Raw genomic sequence first — 21,712 nt, forward strand, 5'->3', positions numbered from 1 at the left:
TGCAGATGTTGTTAGATGGTCTTTGGCTCTTGAAGGAAGCATGTTATTCAGATGAGGACATTCTGTCTAAACTTTCAGAGGCAAAGGGGAAGGGGGAGGGGCAGGAGGTGAAGAACTCTGGGAGGGAGGATTGGGAAGGGGGCAACATTTGGAATGTAAATAAATAAAATAATTTTTAAAAAGGAAAAATGTTCTAGTAGGATTCATATTCTAAAAGGAAAAAAGAAACTAAATATTAGGAAGAAAAAAATCCCAAGCATTTATATAAAGTAAAACAAGAACAAAACCAGAATACAGAGCATGGCTTCCAGTTGGAAACAGTGGTCTGGGTGGATGTAAGTGTCTCGGGGAGGAGACTGGACCAGGTAGTGAGACCTTGAGATATCCTTCTTGCTCACCCACAGCACGCTGGCCCATGCACTCAGGCCACATATATGGTCTTTATGATCTGAAGTCTCTCCAGATCCCTCCAGGCCAGCAAGCACCATTGCTTCTTGGAATGCTCTCAGTTCTCACCCTATTTCACACTCCTTTCATGATCCTTTATTTCCTGTGATGAGATCAGCACACACAGCAGTTAGATCACACGGCTGAATGAACTGATCCTGCCTTATCTCCCTGGAGTTCCTGTGGTGTTTGGTTTGGTCACTGCACTCTTTCTTCCACTTACTCCCACGCATGTGTATGTACACCCTGCCTCTGTTGCCTGGGTTTATCTTTGAGGTTGCAACACATTTTTTTTTTTTAATTGATCCCAGGTTGCTTAGTAACTACTCTCTTCCCTGTCTCTTATGCCAATGGAATTGAGTGGGACAAAAAAGGACAACTTCCAGGACTAGCTGATGGCAGAATGTGTAACGATGTGGTGAGAGGGAATGTGTAGTCAGCGATGACTCCTTCAGGCCTGCCTTTGTGACTGGGTGGGTGTTAACACAGAATCCTGGGCAGAGGAAATGGTGGATGGGAATCAAGATTAACTAACCCTGGAAAGCTCTGGGACAACAACAGCTCTGTATAAGTCCTTAACTCAACTCATCAGTGAAGTAGGGTTTAATGGTAAGGTCACAGATTGCAGCCGAATGCCCTTCCAAATTCGTATTCTGAAAACTGGTCGGAGGGTAATAGGAGGTGGGGCTTTGGAAAGTGACTGACACAAGGGTGAAGCCATCAAGAATGGGATTGGTATTTAAATGAGAATCTAGAAAGCCAACTAGTCCTTTTCCTGTCTGATCAGGAAACAGGAAGTTGGTCCCAACCAGACAATCTGCCAGCACTTTGAGTTTACAACTTCAGGAATTGTGTATATTTCTGTTGTTTAAGGTTCCCAGCTTATAGTATTTTGTTACAGCAGACAAGACTAAGGTGTAGACACAATGCCTCCTAAAATCAAATTGGTATGTTTCTCGAGGCTGTAGGCTTTTTTCATATCCTGGCAGGGAATGGCAATTGTGATCCTACTCATGTGCTGGGTCTTTGGAGACATTTCTCAAAGCATTTTGCATTACTAATGGACTATCAGACACCCAGAGACCAAACGGAGATGAGGCTTACCATGTTGAAGTGCAGAGCAAATTAGGCCTTCCCACTTCTTATGACACCACTGACATCCCACAGCAACCCAACCAAATGGTGGGAGCCTAAAGAACACCTGACCCTTCAACAGAATACACTATAAGGTATACCGACTCAAGCACTTGGACCTTCTCTTCTCTAGATCACAAGGTGGGTTTATACGGTTTATTCACCAAACAAGTGATGTAGCTTACTTTTACCAAACCATCACTACTTACTGGTCCTGGTTTGCAGTATTATATCTAGGCTTTTGCTATAGAATGAATATCTGTGTCCTTCTCTACCTCCCCAACACCTAATGAGATGGTATTGGGAGGCAGAGTCATTGAAAGATGATTAAGTCATGGGCACCGAGTCTCCATGGGTGGAACGGTCTCCTTGTAATAGGTTTTAGAATCTCTATTTGTATTTTCTGTCTTGTGGGGATATGGCGAGCAGATTCCTGATTATCAGACAGGAAGTGGGGTCACATCAGATGCTGAAATAGGTCTGTGACTTAAATTTGGGTTTCCCAGCCTTTGCTCACAGACCACTCAGTCTCTGGTATTTCGCTTCTGCAGTCAGAATGGATCAAGACAGCTCTCTCTCTCTCTCTGTCTCTCTCTGTCTCTCTCTTTTTTTTTTTTAAAAAAAAATTATTTATTTTATGTGAGTACACTGTATCTGTCTTCAGACACCCCAGAAGAGGGCATCAGATCTCATTTCAGATGGTTGTGAGCCACCATGTGGTTGCTGGGAATTGAACTCGGGACCTCTGGAAGAACAGACTGTGCTCTTAACCACTGAACCATCTCTCCAGCCCAAGATAGCTCTCTTGACTATACGGTTCCCATATTCTTCAGCCACACATTTAAAACATTTTCCTTACTTTCATAGACAGCTGGTTAAACCAGTCATGAAAAGATTCACAGTTTTCCAGAGGAAATCATTATTTCTAAGTCTTTTGGAAGAGCTTAAGGACACCCTTGTTCTATGAGGATTATACACGGACCAGAGATAGGCATGTGGAGCAAGGCTCTTAGCCCCCATCCACTACAAAGTGTGTGTGGTCTTCCTGCAGCTAACGTGAGGAAGATAAGCTCACTATACTTAGTGTAGTATGGTAGTATGTCCACTTAGCCTTCAAGCCGGTTAGCACACTTTTTGCCCGATGTTCAGTCAAACGCAGCCTCAGACACTAATGATCTTGTCTCTTCTTTCTTTGTTCTTGTCCTTGCCATTCTATTCTTGAGTTTATTTTTGGTTTTCTTAGCTCACCTCCCATTTCTGCACCCCCCCCAAACCCACCCCATTTTTTAAAAAAAATTGTTTCAGTCCTTTGTTCTCTGTCTCTTCTGGATTTTCCCATCTCTGTCTCTACTGGCCTGTTTCCTATTCACAGATTCCCTGAGCTTCTGCCATTCATTCCCTGCAGTTTGAAAGGCAAGTTTTGTTTAAATGGAAGTTTGGCTGAGGTTTTGGAAGGATCTGAGGGAGAGCTAGAAAAAAATAAAATAAAATAAAATAAAATAAAATAAAATAAAATAAAATAAAGAATCTTCAGGTTCATTCCTTAAGCAAACATGGAAGTTATATCAAGGTGGGGCTTCTTAAAGCATTAAGAAATCCAGAAGTTTTCCATATCTTCTTTTCTTGATTCAACATGGAGAAAAATGCAGCGGCCTCCTTAACCAGAAGTGGGCCCCATTCTCTACTTTGGCATTGTAGTATTGAATTTTAATGATTCTATTGTCATCACTGGACACGTGATCTCCACAACAGTTGGCAGCTATGACCAGCAACCCTCACTGACTTTTTTTTCCTTTTCATACTTCTCTGGATGCTCTTTAGGTTTCCTTCTCTATGGTTCACAGAGTGCTCATGTTTTTAATTCTTGACCCACTTGCCTGTAGGGGCCATGCTGCCTTCCGGCAGCCTTAACACCACACTGCAAGTATTCCATGCCTTGACACACTTTTCCCTCCCCCTCCACTTGGTTGAGGTCTCCTCGATTTTTCCCTTCTTTTGCCTAGGCAAGCCTTTCTCACGCAGGCTTTCAGCTTCCTTCGCTCATCTGAGCTAGCCGGACATGGTCACTTCTTTGGTTACCGGCCTGCACGTGCCAACAATGCATCTAGCCCTGTACAGGTGTCCAGTGAAGGAGTGATGGGCCAATGCGTGGATGAGTAAGATTTGGTAACAAGGAAGGTGCTGGCGTTGGTCCTGAGAACATCCAAAAGTCTGGTGCCACCTGCAACGTGACAGCGGCAGAGTGGTGGGTTTAGGATCCAGATAGCGCGAGAGGGACCCAGGCAGAAAGGTCGCCCAGCCGGGAGCCGCCCACGCGGGATGAGCCTCGCACCGCCCCTCATTCAATCCTGTGGTCCTGCAGCGACCACCGCCTCCACCGCCCACTAGCCCCGCGCTTCGCTCTTGATCCAACCCGGCCACCGTCGTTCTCGGAACGCTCGCTCGTGACCCGGAAGCGCATTCTCCCTAGCAACTGCGGGTCTGCGGCGGCGCCGGCCTCCGGGGAGCGACGGTGAGGCTCCTGCCCCCTCCCCCTGCGCACGCCCCGGCCACCCGGCCAGGCCTTCCCTCCGCGCCGCGCTCCGCGGCCCGGACTGTGCGTCCTCGTCTCACGGGGCGCCCGACCCCGGCGCCTCTGGTCGCCTTCCGCCGGCCCCGGCCGGGCCTCAGGCTCCCCACGCCCTGCGGGCCCTTCCTTTTTGTAGTGCAGTTCAGTGCGAGAGGAGGGAGACGGGGTTGGAGCCAGTGTTTGGGAAGACGCGGCTTCCCAAGGCTTGGGTCACCTGGGGACGTGTTCTCGTGGGTCCTGATGGAGGCTGACAAGCTTGCATCTCCTCCTGAGTGTCGAGCGGCAGCGCTTGCTGATTGCCGGAGTTTCTCAAAGTGATACACTTTATCCGGTCTCTGGGGCGCAGAGACTCATTTGATTGTACACTTTGAATCGACCATTTCCCCGGGAGTTAGCTTTCCAGTTATGAATGAGCTGTGGATAGTATGTTTTATCGTAGCTGTTGTGGCTTCCAGTTTTATGCAGAAGGAACGTCCTGGGACCTAACTAATCTTGGGAAAGATTTCAAGTAAAATTTACGCCGTTAAATAGGGGCAGGCGTTAAATATATCTCTGATTTACACTTCAAAAGATAACAGTGGCACCAAAAACTTCCTTTGAGTTTGGACAAAAGACACTAAGAAGACCTTAGACATTGCTGTTCCTAATAGAATGATGGAGTGAAAACAGAGGTGTGAACAGTTTGCAGAATTATTTAGGAATAAAATGCAGGAGCCTTTTAAGATTCACCATTGAAGATTGTATCATTTAGTTTCAGCACTAAGCACTTGTAGTGTTAATGGGCTTGAAATAAGTTTTTGAAGACATATGAGGTTGTACACATTGCACCACTGGGAGAAGATGACATTTGGTTAAGTACAATCTATGTGGTAGGTATCAGTGCTGTGTAGTAGGTTAGGGGGTGGAGAAATCAATGTAGGCTGGTACTTTCAGAAAGATGTTTAAGGAGGAAATAATAGTTGATTTGCCTTCAAAGTATAGATACACTATGTATTGGAGGGGACTGAGTGAACTAAATAATTTTTTAAAATATTCTTTAGGGTTTGGGAAACATTTATTTCCACGTGGCATCCTTTAGTTCTTATTTAAAAATGAAAGTCACTCTGATCCTGATCCAGTTCTTTTAAAACACACCATGCTCTTACCCCTTCTAGATCTTTTGTTTCTGCAGTCAGTCTTTTATGTAAAACACAACAGTTTAAGTAGGGTTACTGTTTAATATGTAAGACTTAAGAGTCTTGTGAAAATTTTGCTCTTTGATATTCTTAATTCTTGAGTGTTTCATATGTAGCAGGCTCTGTGTCAGGAGACAGCAAGGACAATGGTTACTCAGCAACCATTTGCTATGTTTTATCTATGGTGTGCCCCTGACCCCTGTGTGTGTGTGTGTGTGTGTGTGTGTGTATGTTTAGCTTGTTGTTGCTCTGTTTAGCAGTCCTTCTACAGTAGGCACTGTGCTTTGCTGTGGAGTTGAGAATAAATGCAGATGTGACTTCTGTCTTTAGCAGATGATAATAAGCTATAGTTGTGTTAAGGGAAATCACCAATGAGACCTATGAATGGAGGTATTCAGGATACACAGGAAAGGAAGTGCTTCAGTCTCACTGAAAATTAAAGATAGCAGGGCAGAGACCCTATGCTGGCAGGGTGGCTGGAGAGGATCAGGGACAGAAGGTACAGCTTTAGAGAGGGAGCTGGAGGCATATGGAATGTTCTGGTAGGACAGAGGACTGGAGCAATGAGTGGCGTGGGGCCAGATTGTGCTGGACCTTGTAGGCAAGCTGAATTTTTCTTTGTGTTTTGAATAAAGAGAAGCCTCTATGGAAGGTTTTACTCAGGGACTTAGGCTGTGTGTCGGGTGGGGATGACACAGTATGTCTGTGTCTGAATAGTATGCTTTGTGCTTCTACCACCGTTAGCATGTGTATTGTTTTCTCATTCCTTGTTCTTCAACTTCCTCCCTATACTTTATTTTGTAAATTTTAATAAAAATCTAAATTTACATCTATTTATGTGTGCGTGTGTGCGAATGTGTGTGTGTGTGTGTGCATGTGTGTTGGTATATGGACTTGTGGGAGTCACTCCTGCTACCAAGTGGGTCGCTGGGGATTGAACTCAGGTGGTCAGGCTTTGTGACAAATGTATTTACTTCCTGAGCCATCTCATTGCCCCTCTCTCATGCTTTATTCTAGTTTGAGAAGTCCCCATATCCCACTTGGAAGATGTACTCAGTTTTCTTTTATTTGAGAAAGAAAAGAATTGGGGCTGTAGAGATGGCTCAGCTATTAAAGGCTGGAGTCCGAACCAAAAATATAAAATAGGCCACTGTGGTTAATGGATTAGAAGTAATTTTAGTCAGTACTACTGCTTGGGAACCAGTTTTTGTGTCTTTTTTTTAACTCCTTTTTTTTTAAGTTGTAGTAAACCACATAATATAAAACTTACTGTCAAGATGGGAATTAGCTTAGTTGGTGAAGTGTTTGCAGCACACAAGGACATTAGTTCCATATCCCAAGCACGCATGTAAAATGCACACCTGGTGGCATTTGCTTGTAAGAGTTGTGCTCAGGAGACAGAAGGATCCTTGTGGTTTGCTGTAATCTGTGAATCCCAGGTTCCAGTGAGAGACTAGCTCAGAACAAACCAAACCAAACCCAACCAAACCCAACCCAACCCAACCCAACCCAACCCCAACCCCAACCCCAACCCCAACCCCAACCCCAACCTCAACCCGGAGCCCTCCCAAAATGAAAATCAAGTTAGACAGCTTCTGAGGAATACTCTAAGATTGACTTCCTGGTTTTCAGATGCACGCATATGCCTAATCATTTTCAAGGGTTTAATTCAGTGATAGTAACTTTTTAATGAAATGTAGCCTATTTCTAGAGAAATCCACATTCTTCTTTCCTGCTGTTGGCAACCACCATTCTGCTCTCTGTTGTCATAACTTTGGCCCCTTGTGTATTTTGAGCGAGTGGACTTCTGCGTTGCCCTTACCATGTCTGCCCTCCACCGCTCAGCTCAAAGCTGTCAGTTCTGAAATACTCAGCTAGTCTCTGGGCTTCATTCACAGAGTCAGGGCAAAAGAGTTTTTGGTTTTTTAAATCTATTTGGTTTGCCAGTAATGTAGGGAGCCCTGATGAACTGGGAAATGGTTCCTTTCCTTCAGTTTTCTGTTACTCTTTGTATGTAGTTAGTATTTCTTTTCCTTACCCGTTATCAGTATTCTTTAGTGTTTCTATCTGGTTTGGAGTGCCCTTATGGGAAGGTGGTGGTGGTTGTTTTTGACTAGAATCTGGATTCTTTAATGGAAAGTATTTATGATACCTGTTTTTTTTTTCTGAATGAACTTTGGTTGTGCCTTTTATTGACCTTATTAATCATCTGTGCTGTTGAATTTACTTGTATGCTGGTGTTCTTGGTCACCTTGTTCTATGTGTTGTTGACCTCAGTGCACTTTCCATTATTTGTAAGCATCTTTAAAAAATAGAATCAGTTATCCCTCCACCCCATTTTCATGTAAGTGTATGGTGTATCTGTGTGTGTTCACATGTTTGTGAGCACATGTGTTTGGGTGAGGCCTGTGGTTGATGTGGGGAAACATCCTGTATAGATTTTCTGCCTTATTATTGAGGTAAAGTCTCTCATTCAAATCCAGAGATCACTGATGTGACTGGTCTTGCAGTCTGGCTTGTTCTGGGGACCCCTTGTCTCTTCCCTGAAGTACAGACAAGCTGCCACACTCACCCAGCATTTATGTTGGTTCTTGGGATCTGAACCCATGTCTCCAGGCTTGCTTGCAAGGCAAGGGTTTTAACCACTGAACTATTTCCTCAGCCCAGATTCAGATACATGTATGTATGTATGTATGTATGTATGTATGTATGCATGCATGTTTGTTCCAAGGCTCTGTTATACAGAGAAACCCTGTCTCAACTCCTCCCACCCCACCAAAAAGCCAAACCTCTTTATGGTTATACATGTGTTGAGTAAATTTTCTCTTCACTCCTCTGCTAATCTCATATTTACATCTATTATGATTTTATTCTGCTTTAGGGATTTCCTTTAAAGTTTCTATTAATGGGAACTTGTTGGTGATTGTATGTCCAAAAAAGGTATTTTATTTACTTTCGAAAAACATTTAAGTAATGAATTTTAGATCCCCCCAATCAGTCACTTAAAAGATGTTGATTTATTATTTTCTGTCTCACTTGTTTCTGATAAGAAAGCAGCCGACATCCTTTTGTTTCCTGATACATAACATGCGTTTTTTTCTGTGGCTGGTTTGAAGATGTTCTTGTTAGACTGGCTTAACCAAATTGATTGTGGTATGTGTTCATGTAGTTTTCTTTATGTTCCTTGTGTTTGGGATCATTGAACTTCTTGATTTGTGATTTAATAGTTTTCATCAATTTTGTAAAGTATTTGACTATCATTTTTTTCCAGTATTTTTCTTTCTTATTCCTCTCCCTTGTAGATTTTGATTAAATGTATATTAAGTTGCATGACGTGGCTCTGCAGCTCACTGATGCTCTGTTATTTCTTTTTTTTTTTTTTTAAAGATTTATTTATTTTATGTATGTGAGTACACTGTAGCTGTCTTCAGACACACCAGAAGAGGGCATCAAATCCCATTACAGATGGTTGTGAGCCACCATGTGGTTGCTGGGAATTGAACTCAGGACCTCTGGAAGAGCAGTCGGTGCTCTTAACCACTGAGCCATCTCTCCAGCCCATTTTTTTTTTTTTTTTTTAAAGATTTATTTATTTATTTTATTTATGAGTACACTGTCGCTGTCTTCGGACACACCAGAAGAGGGCATCTAATCTCATTACGGATGGTTGTGAGCCACCATGTGGTTCCTGGGATTTGAACTCAGGACCTCTGGAAGAGCAGTCAGTGCTCTTAACCGCTGAGCCATCTCTCCAGCCCGCTCTGTTATTTCTTTCTTTGGATTCATGTTTTTCCCCATTGCTGTATCTTCAAGTTCACTAGCCTTTTCTTTGTGCAGTATCTAATCTGTTACTAGTTCAATCATCCTGTTATCCTAAGGCATGTTATTAAAGACATGTTAACCATATCTTTAATCTCAGACATCATAGTTTTAAACTTTTGTGTTTGTGTGCATATGCCCACATGCCATAGCATGTTTGTAGGGCTCAGAGGACAACTTTGTGGAATCAGTTCTCTTTCCACCTTAACGTGGTTCCTGGGGTGGAGCTCAAGTTGTTAGGCTGATGTGGCTGGTGATGGCCTGTTGTCATCTCATAGACCCAGGTGTCATAGTTTTTAATCTCTAGGGGTATTATTTGGATCTTCTGAATATATTTCTTGTCTTTTCTTAATATATTCAACTTTTCCCCTAGCTCTTTAAGAATATTGAGTGTAGTCCTAATAGCCACAGCTTTCGTGACCTTTGTTGTTTGTTCGTCCAAGACACTTCTACCCCCAGTGTCTTTCTTTACATTCCCTCTCCTAAACCCACACCCCTATTAATTAAAGAACACACACTAGGTGGTGATTTCCTTATTTTGTATATCCAGAAGCTGAAGCTTAAGAAACTTGGGAATTTGTTTTGGTTAAGGTCAGATAGCTAATGGTTCAAATTTAAATTTAGTTTTCTCTAACCATATAACTTGATTCTAGAAAGACAGACAAATATAGAAATAAAACAGGACATGATTAGGGAAGATTACCATAACACAGCATGCAGGGCCATGCTGTTCATAAAAGATTTTCAAAGATGCAGGAAGTATTTGGGATGGGCTTTGGAAGTTAGGAAATTTTGTAGGCCTCTAATGTGAGGGAAGCATCTGAGGGCTGTGTGGTGTGTGGGTGGGCCGAGAGTGTATTGCAGTGCACGGGCTTGGAAGATGGGGCATGTGTTTGGCTGAATTGGGTGTGACTGTGAAAGCAGAAGACAAAGGAGTTGGACTGAATTGCAGGTGGGTTTTTTTTTTTTTTTTTTGTCTAGCTTCAAAACAGTCTTTTGTATGTCTTTAGCTACTGTATGAGTCTGATCCAGGGCAGGCATCTTTTAAAATCTGCCTTGATTACTTAGTACAGTCTTAACACATAATTAATTCACAGGTTATTGATTGATTGATAGAGTGTTTTCTTACTGTTACTTAGTTACTTTATTAGTGCTTGTGATTGAATTGTCTATTGTATGAGAAGTCTTAAATCTTGTGTTCATAAAATTCCTTCCAAAGAAGTCAGCATACCTTATGCTGATTCATTTATTGATTATCTCAGCAGTTAATTTTCTATACCCAAGAGTATCCCACTATCTTAGGATACAGCTTCAACTGTAGAGTCATTGGGTAGCTGGTTTTTTTTTTCTTCCCCAGACAGAGTTTCTCTATGTAGCCTTGGCTGTCCTGGAACTTACTCTATAGACCAGGCTGACCTTGAACTTAGAGATCTATCTGCCTTTACTACCTACTGAGTGCTGGGATTAAAGGGGTGTACCACCACTGCCCAGCTCTATTTTTTCATTATTAATTAACAAAATTTATATGTGTGATTGTTTTCCTTGCATATATATCTATGCACCATGTGTGTGCAGTGCCCTCAAGAAGCAAGAAGAGGGCATTAGATCCCTGGCGTCCTAGCTACAGATAGTTGTGAGCCACCATGTGGTGCTGGGAATAAAAGCAGATCTTCTGGAAGAACAGCTAGCTCCTGAAAAACAAGACAAACAAACAATTTAAATTACATTTTAACTTTAGTGAGAATGGTACTAAGTTATACCGTATTATTCTTACTGTTTTTGATAGATATTCATTTTAAGAGATTTATTTATTATTTTTATTTTATATGTATTCGTGTTTGCCTGAGTGTTTGTCTGTGCACCAGGTGTTTACAGTGCCTATGGAGGCTTAAAGGGTGTCAGATCCTCTGTAACTGGAGTTATAGATGGTTGTGATCCACCATTTGGGTGCTGGGAATTGAACCGAGGTCCTTCAGAAGAGCAGCCAGTGCAGAGCCATTTGTTCATCTCCTCTATCAGATTGTTTGAGGCTTGAGGTCTTCTACTGTTCTGGGGCCCTTCCATCTCCACCACTCCCACTAAGGTTAAAATGCATGCATCTGTGCCCAACTTTTTTTTGTTTCCCACATGGGTCCTAGGAATTGGAACTCAGGTCCTCATGCTTGCATGACAGATGCTTTACTGATAGAACATCTTCCCAGCCCTAAGTGCCTAAGTGTTTCATCTTCTGTGCGTTAGAACACTTTTAATACAGAATATATATATATATGACATTGCATGTATTTAAGATAGACTATATTCAATACTTATTATTTTAGTCTGTTACCATTAAATCTGTTGCTTTTCTTCCTGGTCACTATCAGGTTTGGTGGGAAGTAGGGGAATAGCTTAAGGATGGAAATAATTTCCTTCACTTATATAGCTGGCCGTTGTTTAGAATCATATAGTGAGAAATCCCTCATCTGTTGAGGCATAATCTTCAGCACACATAAAAAAATCTGCATTTGTTTCTTTATCGTCTGTTTAAGCATCTTTTAACAGTGACCATTGGTGAGGTTATTTGAAAACTAATTTAAAAAGCAGTTCTTCTTACTGTTTAGGTTTTTGGTCTGTTTTTAATAATGAGGCCCTGCTATGTGCTTTTTTTCCCTATGTATTTAGACTTTCTTGCCTTTTTTGGAAAAGTTATTGAGAGAGAGTTTTTCACTGGATCTCCTGAACCTGTTATGGTGATAAATTAATTTCCTCATCTAGCAGAATACAATATAACAAAGTATAGTTGTCTCTTGTTTTCTTTTCCATTTTAGATTAGTGTGTGTGTGTGTGCATGCGCGTGTGTGCGTGTGTGCATGTTTGTATTGTGCTTGCTTGTGTTTATGTATGTTCACCACGTGCATGCTTTGGGTAATGGGTCCTCTAGACCTGGCATTATGGATGGTTGTGAGGCACTTTGTGGTTGTTGGTAACTGAACTCAGGTCCTCTGCCAGAGCAACAAGTGTTCTTAACTACTGAGCCACCTCTCCAGCCTTTTGTTTCTGTAGCTCCAAGAGCCTGGAGGATTGTATTGATGTCAAATCTCTTATATAGAACATTGTATTTGCATGCGACCTGTGCATATCCTTTTGAAATCACCTCTAGGTTAGTTATAGTATCTAACAGAATTCTTGTATTGTTTAGGGAATAATGACAAGGAAAAAGTGTATGCATATTCAACATTTTTTTTCTTGGTTCTTTCAATCTGTATTGGTTAAATCCACCAAGGTAGCACCTGTGAATTTTGAGGATCCAGCGTACCACTGAATGGCTTACACAGCAGAAATGTACTGCTCAGAGGTCTGGAAGCCAGAAGCCTGACATCCAAGTGTTAACAGAGTTGATTCCTAAAGGCTATGAAGAAACTGTTCCATCTCTCCCACTCCTAGCTTCAGGAAGTTGCTGGCAATCTCTGGCATTCTTTGGCTTTTAGACACACCATTTTGATGTTTGCCTTAATCTTCACATGATGTTATCTCTGGGAGTGTGTCTGTTCAAAATTTTCCTTTTTATAAAGACAACAGTCATTTGGGTATGCTCCCACTCTTATATGATGTCATTTTAACTAATTGCTTCTTCAGAAACCAAGTAAAGTTACATGCTGAGAAGCTTCAGGTTTAGGACTTCAACATATATTGTGTTAGTCAGCTGTCACTGTAACACAATGTCTGAGATGACTAACCTATTTTGGCTTACAAATTTGGAGGTCCAGTCTGTGTTGAACTCTCTTGCTTTGTTCCTGTGGTGAGGTAACGTTGTGGTGGAGTGCATGGCAAACCTAAATTGGATATGCCATGACCAGAGAGCAAAGGAAAGAAGCAGAAAGGGGCTAGGATTCCATTACCCACTTCAAGGGCTCATCACCAACAGCATAAGACTCTTTCCTAGGCCTCTCTTCTTGAAGGTTCTGCCATTTCCTAATGGCACAAGGCTCCTTGGGAGACGTTCAAGGGTACAGTCATAGTACTCTCATTGCTCTGCAAACAGGGCAGCTCCTGGTGGGTCTAGGTGTTAGTGGTTTAGAAGCCACTATAGTTTGAAACTGGGGCTGATGTGAGGGACTCATGACTAGGAATGGTTGGATTAAATGTGGTTCTGCTATGCACTGATTTTCATTGACTGAGAACCTGAAATTTGTCAGAGAGAAGCCTCACAAAGATAGATGTTTCTGAGGCCTGAGGAAGAATGCCCTGTTAAGAGTCTCCCAGAGTTGATGAGAAGGAGTCTAAGCTCCTGGAAAAGAATAGAGGTTCAGAGTTAAGGAAGTAACTGTAGATCCCCACTCTGAGAACTGGCTTAAGCTTGTTCAAAGTACAATTGTCCTCAGTATCCACGGGGTCTATATGGTCAAATAACAGCAGATCAAAGTCATTAGATTCACATTTGCACTGGAGTAGGTGTGGACTCTTACTCTGCTGTCAATACAAGATTTGCACAGGATTTGCATTGAATTTAAAGATAATTCTTTCACATGCAAGCATGCATGTGCTTGAATGTATTTCTCTCTGTGTGCATGTGTGTACGTGCATGCATGTTTGTGTGGTGGCTAGAGGACAACCTCTGGTATCATACACAGGGAGGCCACCCATCTCTTTTGAGATAGTCTCTTATTGGCCTGGAACTCACCAATTAAGCTAGTCTGGTTGTTCAATGAATATCAGGGATGGATCCTCTGTCTGTGCCTCCCATGATGGGATTACAAGTGTCAGCTAGTATGCCTGCTCTTGTTCCTTGGGTTCTGGGGTTGAGTCCAGGTGCTTGTGCTTGTAGGGTAAGTGCTTTAGATGGATGGGCATAGACACAGAAACAGACCCATTTAGTATAAAGGACTTGCTCATTGGATTTTGGTATACATGAGGGTCTTGGAACCAGTGTCCCAAGTAGGAAGACTATGTTTAAGACCTTGAGAGACTGGGAACCATTTTGAATCTCGTTTAGAATCTTTAATTTCTAAAGTAAAGAAGAAGTAGACTGAAAACTGGAAACCACTGAAGAGTCAGGATGTGCTTATATGGAGATTGCTGTTTTGCTAGAGATAGGTGTTAACACCCAGTGGGAACATAGCATGTGGTCTGTGCAAGGAGAGACAGAAAATACAAATGGAGTTCTTTATAGAGTTTCTAATTGATCACTAAAAGTTTTCAAATTAATTTCTAGAGTTTTATCACTATGATTCCTTCTGGGCTATAAGAAAAAAAAGTTTTATATATTGTCTTTGGACACCACTGAACAACTGCAGTGCTTTTTCTGGTGATTGTGTTGGATTTTCTAGGTGGATTGATTTATAATTGGTCATTTTTTTATTGGATATTTTATTTACATTTCAGATGTTATCCCCTTGCCCCATTTCCCCTCCTCCTGTCCAGGAACCCCCTATCCCATTCCCCCTCCTCCTGCTTCTATGAGGATGTGCCCCCACCTACCCCCTCCCCTCCCACCTCCCCACCTTCTAATTCCCCCCCACACACGGCGTCCAGCCTTCATGGGACCAAGGATATCCTCTCTCACCTATACCTGACAGGACCATCCTCCCTTGCATATATAGCTGGAGCCATGGATCCCTCCCTAAGTGCTCCCAGTCTGGTGGTTTAGACCCTGGGGGCTCTGGTTGGTTGGTATTGTTGCTCTCCCCATGGGGCCTCAAACCCTTCAGCTCCTTCAGTCTTCTCTCTCACTCCTTCATTGGGAACCCCATGATCAGTTCAGTGGTTAGCTGTGAGCATCCACCTCTGTATATTTCAGGCTCTGGCAGACCTCTAAGGAGACAGCTGTATCAGGCTCCTGTCAGGATACACTTCCTGATTTCCACATCAGCGTCTACCTTTGGTGACTGCACAAGGGATGGATATCCAGGTGAAACAGTCTGTGGATGGCCCCTCCTTCAGTTTCTGTCCCATGCTTTGTCTCCATATTTGCTCCCATGAATATTTTGTTACTCCTTCTAAGAAAGACCAAAGCACCCACACTTTGGTCTTCCTTGTTCATGAGCTTCATGTGGTCTGTGAGTTGTATCTTGGATATTGGGAGCTTTTGGGCTAATATCCAATTATCAGTGAGTGCATACCATGTGTGTTCTTTTGTGATTGGGTTACCTCATTCAGGATGATATTTTCTAGTTCCATCCATTTGCCTAAGAATTTCTTGAATTAATTGTTTTTAATAGCTGAGTAATATTCCATTGTGTAAATGTACTACATTTTTTTGTATCCATTCCCCTGTTGAAGGACATCTGGGTTCTTTCCAGCTTCTGGCTATTATAAATAAGGCTGCTGTGAACATAGTGGGGCATCCACTATGATATGATATGTCCAATTTTCTGAGGAACTGCCAGACTGATTTCCAGAGTGGTTGCACCATCTTGCAATCCCACCAACAATGGAGGAGTGTTCCTCTTTCTCTACATCCTCGCCAGCATCTACTATCACCTGAGTTTTTGATCTTAGCCATTCTGACTGGTGTGAGGTGGAATCTCAGGGTTGTTTTGATTTGCATTTCCCTGATGAATAAGGAACATTTATTTAGGTGCTTCTCTGCCATTCGAGTTTTCTCAGTTGAGAATTCTTTATCTCTGTATCCCATTTTTTAAATAGGGTTACTTTGTTGTCTGGAGTCTAATTTCTTGAGTTTTTTGTATATATTGGATATTAGCCCTCTATCGGATGTGGGATTGGTAAAGATCTTTTCCCAATCTGTTGGTTGCCATTTTGTCCTATTGACAGTGCCCTTTGCCTTACAGAAGCTTTGCAATTTTATGAAGTCCCATTTGTCAATTCTTGCTCTTAGAGCATATGCCATTGGTGTTCTGTTCAGGAACTTTTCCCCTGTGCCTCGGTATTCGAGGTTCTTCCCCACCTTCTCTTCTATTAGTTTCAATGTATCTGGTTTTATGTGGAGGTCCTTTATCTACTTGGACTTGAGCTTTGTACAAGGAGATAAGAATGGATCAATTTGCATTCTTCTACAGGCTGACCTCCATTGAACTAGCACCATTTGTTGAAAATGCTGTCCTTTTTCCACTGGCCAGTTTTAGCTCCTTTGTCAAAGATCAAGTGACCATAGGTGTGTGGGTTCATTTCTGGATCTTCAGTTCTTTCCCACTGATCTTCCTGTCTGTCTCTGTACCAATACCATGCAGTTTTTATCACTATTGCTCTGTAGTACAGTTTGAGGTCAGGGATGGTGATTCCCCCAGAAGTTCTTTTGTTGTTGAGAATAGCTTTTGATATCCTGGGTTTTTTGTTATTCCAAATGAATTTTAAATTGCTCTCTCTAACTCTGTGAAGAATTGAGCTGGGATTTTAATGGGGCTTGCATTGAATCTGTAGATTGCTTTTGGCAAGATGGCTATTTTTACTGTATTAATCCTGCCAATCCACGAGCATGGGAGATTTTTCCATCTTCTGAGATCTTCTTCGATTTCTTTCTTCAGAGACTTGAAGTTCTTGTCATACAGATCTTTCACTTGCTTCGTTAGATTCACACCAAGGTATCTTATATTATTTGTGACTATTGTGAAGGGTGTCATTTCCCTAATTTCTTTTTCACCCTGTTTATCTTTCGAATAGAGGAAGGCTACTGATTTGAGTTGATTTTATAACCAGCCACTTTGCTGAAGTTGTTTATCAGGTTTAGGAATTCTCTGGTGGAAGTTTTAGGGTCACTTAAGTATACTATCATATCATCTGCAAATAGTGATATTTTGACTTCTTCCTTTCCTATTTGTATCCCTTTGACTACTTTTTTTTTTTTTTGTTCTGGCTTTTATAGTCTCTGGTGAGAAGTCTGGTGTAATTCTTATAGATCTGCCTTTACATGTTACTTTACCTTTCCCCCCCCTTACTGCTTTTAGTATTTTTTTTTTTTGCATTTGATGTTTTGATTATTACGTAATGGGAGGAATTTCTTTTCTGGTCTAGTTTATTTGGGGTTCTGTAGGCTTCTTGTATGTTCATGGACATCTCTTTAAGTTAGGGAAGTTTTCCTCTATAATTTTGTTGAAGATATTTACTGGCTCTTTAAGTTGGGAATATTCACTCTCATCTATACCTGTGTCACTGTTTTTTATGTTATCTTCTGCACATGAGATTCTCTCTTCTATCTCTTGTATTCTGTTGGCGATACTTGCATCTATGACTCCTGATTTCTTTCCTAGGTTTTTTATCTCCAGGGTAGTCTCCTTTTGAGATTTCTTTATTGTTTCTACTTCGATTTTTAGATCCTGGATGGTTTTGTTTAATTTCTTCACCTGTTTGGTTATGTTTTCTTGCAGTTCTTTAGGGGATTTTTGTGTTTCCCCTTTAAGGGCTTCTACCTGTTTACCTGTGTTCTTCTGTACTTCTTTAAGGGTGTTATTTATGTCCTTCTTAAAGTCCTCTATCATCATCATGAGACGTGATTTTAATTCTGAGTCCTGCTTTTCTGGTGTGGTGGGGTGTCCAGGGCTTGCTATGGTGGGAGAACTGGGTTCTGATAATGCAAGTAACTTTGGTTTCTGTTGCTTATGTTTTTGGGCTTGCCTTTTGCCATCTGATTAACTCTAGTGCTACCTACACTCACTGTCTCTGACTAGAGCCTGTCTTTCCAGTTATCTTCCTTGTGTCAGAACTCCTTAGAGTCCAGATGTTTCTATGATCCTGTGATCCTGAGCTCCTGGGTGGATAAACTCCTGGGACTCATGCTGCCTCTGGGATCCTGAAATCCTGCTGCTCTGAGTGCAGTGGTTCCTCTAGGATGGCTCAGAGTATGGTATCTTCACGGGAGCAGACCAGCTAGGTGTCTGCCCCAGCCAAAAGGCATAATTGGTCATTCTGAAATGCTGTTTATATCACCTTTTATGTAGCAATGGCTAGCTCCTTCAGATTGGCATTGAATAACAAGTACCATATCCATTGGTAGCTTTTTCCTGTTCTTAAGCTAATTGAAATGCCTTTAGTGCTTTCATTGTTTATTATAGTTTCTGTTTCTTTTCTTTTTTTTTTTGATTTGTATTGTTTTGTTTTATTGTATGAAAACAGGCTCTCACTCAACCACCAACAGAAAAGCATACATGGGTTGGATCAAACTCCTCTTTCCCACATGTGTAACAGTTGTCCAGCTTGGTCTTCATGGGAGTCCCCCAACAACTGGAGTTGGAGCTGTCTGTCCCTGACTCTGTTGCTCACTGATTAGTATTATTGGGATGACTTGTCTGGCCTCAGTAGTAGAAGATGTGCCTGGTCCAGAGTGACTTGATGTTCCAGGGTTGGTACCAGTGGCTCCAGCATTAGTCTCCTGTGTCCGTGCAGTGAGCGTGGCCTCTCCCACCTTGACCGCTAGATGATTTTAGACGTTCTTGGGGATGCTCCCGAAAGTGTCTAGACCTTCGGTTCTTAAACCATATCTGGATCTGATATTCCATCACACCAATCCTTTGTGCCAGCTTCTTGCGTTGCTTGGGAGTAGGATACTTGGACTCTTCGAAGAATTTTTCCAGAATATTCTTTTGTTCTGGGCTATACCTGGTATGCCCTCTCCACTCCCTTACAGGAGCCATTCGGCGAACATGTGGCCTTGGAAGGACTTGAGGAGCCACAGGTGGAGCTGAGGGAGAGCGGCAACCCTGAAAGCCTGGGTTAACTGGGAATCTTGGAGTCAATTGTAGATCTTCAAGTAATGGAATGATTTGTGATCTTTGGAGATAATGAGGCATTAGGGGACCTTGAGGCATTTGGAGACCTTCAGATAATGGAGGCATTTGGGGCATTTGGTGATGATGAGGCACTAGCAGGGCTGGAGGAATTTGGGGATCTGAGGACAATGGAGGTCTAGAGATCCAATGTGTAGGTAGAATTGTTGGGGGAGCATTCTGAATTGGAAAGCCTGGAAAATCAGTAGACTCCTGCATCTTGGCACACTCTGTTTTGGTGTTTGAGGATTTAGATCCCAGGACCTGGACTTAAAACACCTCTGATTATTGAGTCCTCCCTTCCTAACCATTCAGGAGCTTTTTTGCCCTCTAGTTTCTGTTTCTATTTTTTTTTTTTTTTTGGCTTTTTGAAACAGGCTCTCTCTGTGTAACTCTGGCTGTCTTGGAACTCACTATGTAGACCAGGAGGCAGACCTGGAGCTCATGGAGATCCGCGTGCCTTTGCTCCCAAGTGCTGGGATTAAAGGCATATGCCACCACATCTTGCTACTTTTTTTTTAAAGCTTTCTTTTTGAGTTAAACCTTAGTTTGATATATTTGCAGACTTACACACAGTTGTAAGAAATAATAGAGACAGAGCCCAACTGCCCTTCACTCAGTTCTCTCTAGAATAACTGTAGTATATTATTATAACCAAGGCATCTCAGCCACTGTCTCCCTGTATTGCCAGGTGTTGGTGCTTTGTATTGGTGTTTTTCCAGTTTCACATGTATTCACTAGAGCTCATGTGAGCTGTGTGTCTATGGATTTGTGTGATCACCACCACAGTAGAGCTACGGAAGAGTATGTCACAGAGGTCCTTCATATTACCCTTTCATAGCCTCAATCATGTCTGCCCCTACCCAGCCTGGGTACCACTCAACTCTTCTCTACAGTTTTGTCATTTCAGGGGTACTGCATAAATGGAGTCACATAGTACATAACTTGTGGGAGTTCTTTCTCCTGGTATCATTCCCTTAAGCTTTGTTCTGGTTGTTGTATGTATCAGTAGTTTGTGCCTTTTTATTGCTGAGTAGAATTCTGCAGTATGCCTGATCATTCTGTGGAAAGATTGTTCTGCTTTTAGCTGTTTGAATAAAGCTGCTGTGAGCATTCGTGTACAAACAAATGCTCATTTCTCTAGCATAAATGCTCAAAGTGCACATGTATTTAGATTCACCCAGGGTTAACATTTATCGGTTAACATTTATCTGTTTCCGCTCTGTCTGCCTTTCTTTATGCATGCATGCAATACAGTTTTCCCCTTTAAATGTATGTGAGAAAATTCCATAAACCATTACCTCTAAATATTTCAGTGAGTGTTTGTGGTAATAAAGACATTTCTTACATATGCACAAACATTATTAGTTTAATTTAACTTGGATATTACTTCTGTCAGGTCCACTGTCTCCTACTCATCAACTGGTACTAAGGTTTCATTTAGTATCTTGTTTCTCTTTTCCTGTTTTAGTATAGTATGTTACCTTATGGACTAATCAGTACAGCTTTACAAGGTACATTTTATTTTTATTGACTCATATGGGTGATGGAACCAAAGCAAAGAAAGGTGAGGTGTTTTGTCTGCCAAATCACAGCTTCTAAGAGATAGGAGGCTGGATTCAACTCTGGTATTTTGACTCTCAGGATCTCTTAACCACTGAACTGTATAGTCTTCCATTAAGTATTTAGCTTAAAGCAGCAGTGTTTGGCCTTCCAGAAACTAATGTTTTAATGTTTAATGTTTTCTTATGTTGTAGGTATAAACGTGTTATTTTTTTGTTTGAGAGTATTCCAATCATTTTGTGATAACTAGATATTTTATCTATTTCAAATGGAGCTAACACTGAGTCTCTTTTGCACCTGATTAGTGTCTACTACAGGAGGTAGTGAGTATTTGAACTGAAGCTTTGGGCATTTGGGAGTTGAGATGACTATTTTTCATTCTTTTAAGTTTATTTATTTACATCCTAATTGCTGCCCCTTATTCCCAGTCTCCCAAGTCCTTCAGTCTTTTTCTCCATCTCCCCTCCCCTTCTCCTCTGAGAGGATGGAAGTTCCCCCCACTGGGTATCCCCCCCCCCACTCTGGCACATCAAGTGGGCTAGCACCCATTCTCTCCCACTGATGCCAGACAAGGCTTACCAGCTAGAAGAACATATTTCACAGACAGGTAACAGCTTTAGGAATAACCCCTGCTCTAATTGTTCGGGACCTGCATCAAGACCAAGCTGCACATCTGCTATGTATGAGTGAGGAGGTCTATGTCCAGCCGGTGTATGGTCTTTGGTTGGTGGTTCAGTCTCTTGAGAGCCCCAAAGGGTCTAGGTTAGTTGACTCTGTTGGTCTTCCTGTGGAATTCCTTTCTCCTTTGGGCCCTGAGTCCTTTCCCCAACTCTTCCATAAGAGTCCTTAAACTCTATCCAATGTTTGGCTGTGAATATCTGCATCCACCTGAATCAGCTGCTGGGTTAGGCCTCTCAGAGGACAGCTTTGCTAAGTTTCTGTCTGCAAGCATAGTGGAATATCATTAATAGTGTCAGGGATGGTGCTTGCCCATGGGATGGATCTCTAGTTGGGCTGGTTATTGATTGGCTATTCCCTCAGTCTCTCCATTCCCTGTCTCTGTATTTCTTGTAGACGGGATAAATTTTGGATTGAAAGTTTTGTGTGTGGGTTAGTGTCCCTATCAATCCACTGGGGTTCCTGCCTGGCTACAGGAGGTGGCCTCTTCAGGTTCCATATCCCCACTTCTGTGAGTCTCAGTTAAGTTCACCCCTGTTGATTCCTGAGAGCCTTCCCTATCCCAGGTCTCTGGCATGTCCTCAAGATGTTCCCCACTCTTCTACCTCCACCAATTGCACATTTCCATT

The 21,712-nt window shown here is 42.0% G+C and overlaps 1 protein-coding gene across 3 annotated transcripts in view; it reads left to right on the forward strand.

Moving 5' to 3' along the window:
- The first annotated feature begins 3,943 nt into the window (after positions 1 to 3,943).
- The window catches only part of Dis3l2 (DIS3 like 3'-5' exoribonuclease 2), a 314,214-nt gene continuing 296,445 nt past the window's right edge, over positions 3,944 to 21,712 (forward strand). Inside the window, exon 1 of one of the 3 annotated variants that reach the window (XM_028789560.1) lies at positions 3,944 to 4,093. The gene's annotated coding sequence lies outside the window, so the exon portion shown is untranslated. The remainder of the gene's footprint in view (positions 4,094 to 21,712) is intronic. The other 2 variants (XM_028789559.1, XM_028789558.1) reach the window with 2 other exon arrangements.

The sequence above is a fragment of the Grammomys surdaster genome, unplaced genomic scaffold (assembly GCF_004785775.1).
Source record: "Grammomys surdaster isolate TR1022 unplaced genomic scaffold, NIH_TR_1.0 125846, whole genome shotgun sequence".
Classification (NCBI taxonomy): Eukaryota; Metazoa; Chordata; class Mammalia; order Rodentia; family Muridae; genus Grammomys; species Grammomys surdaster.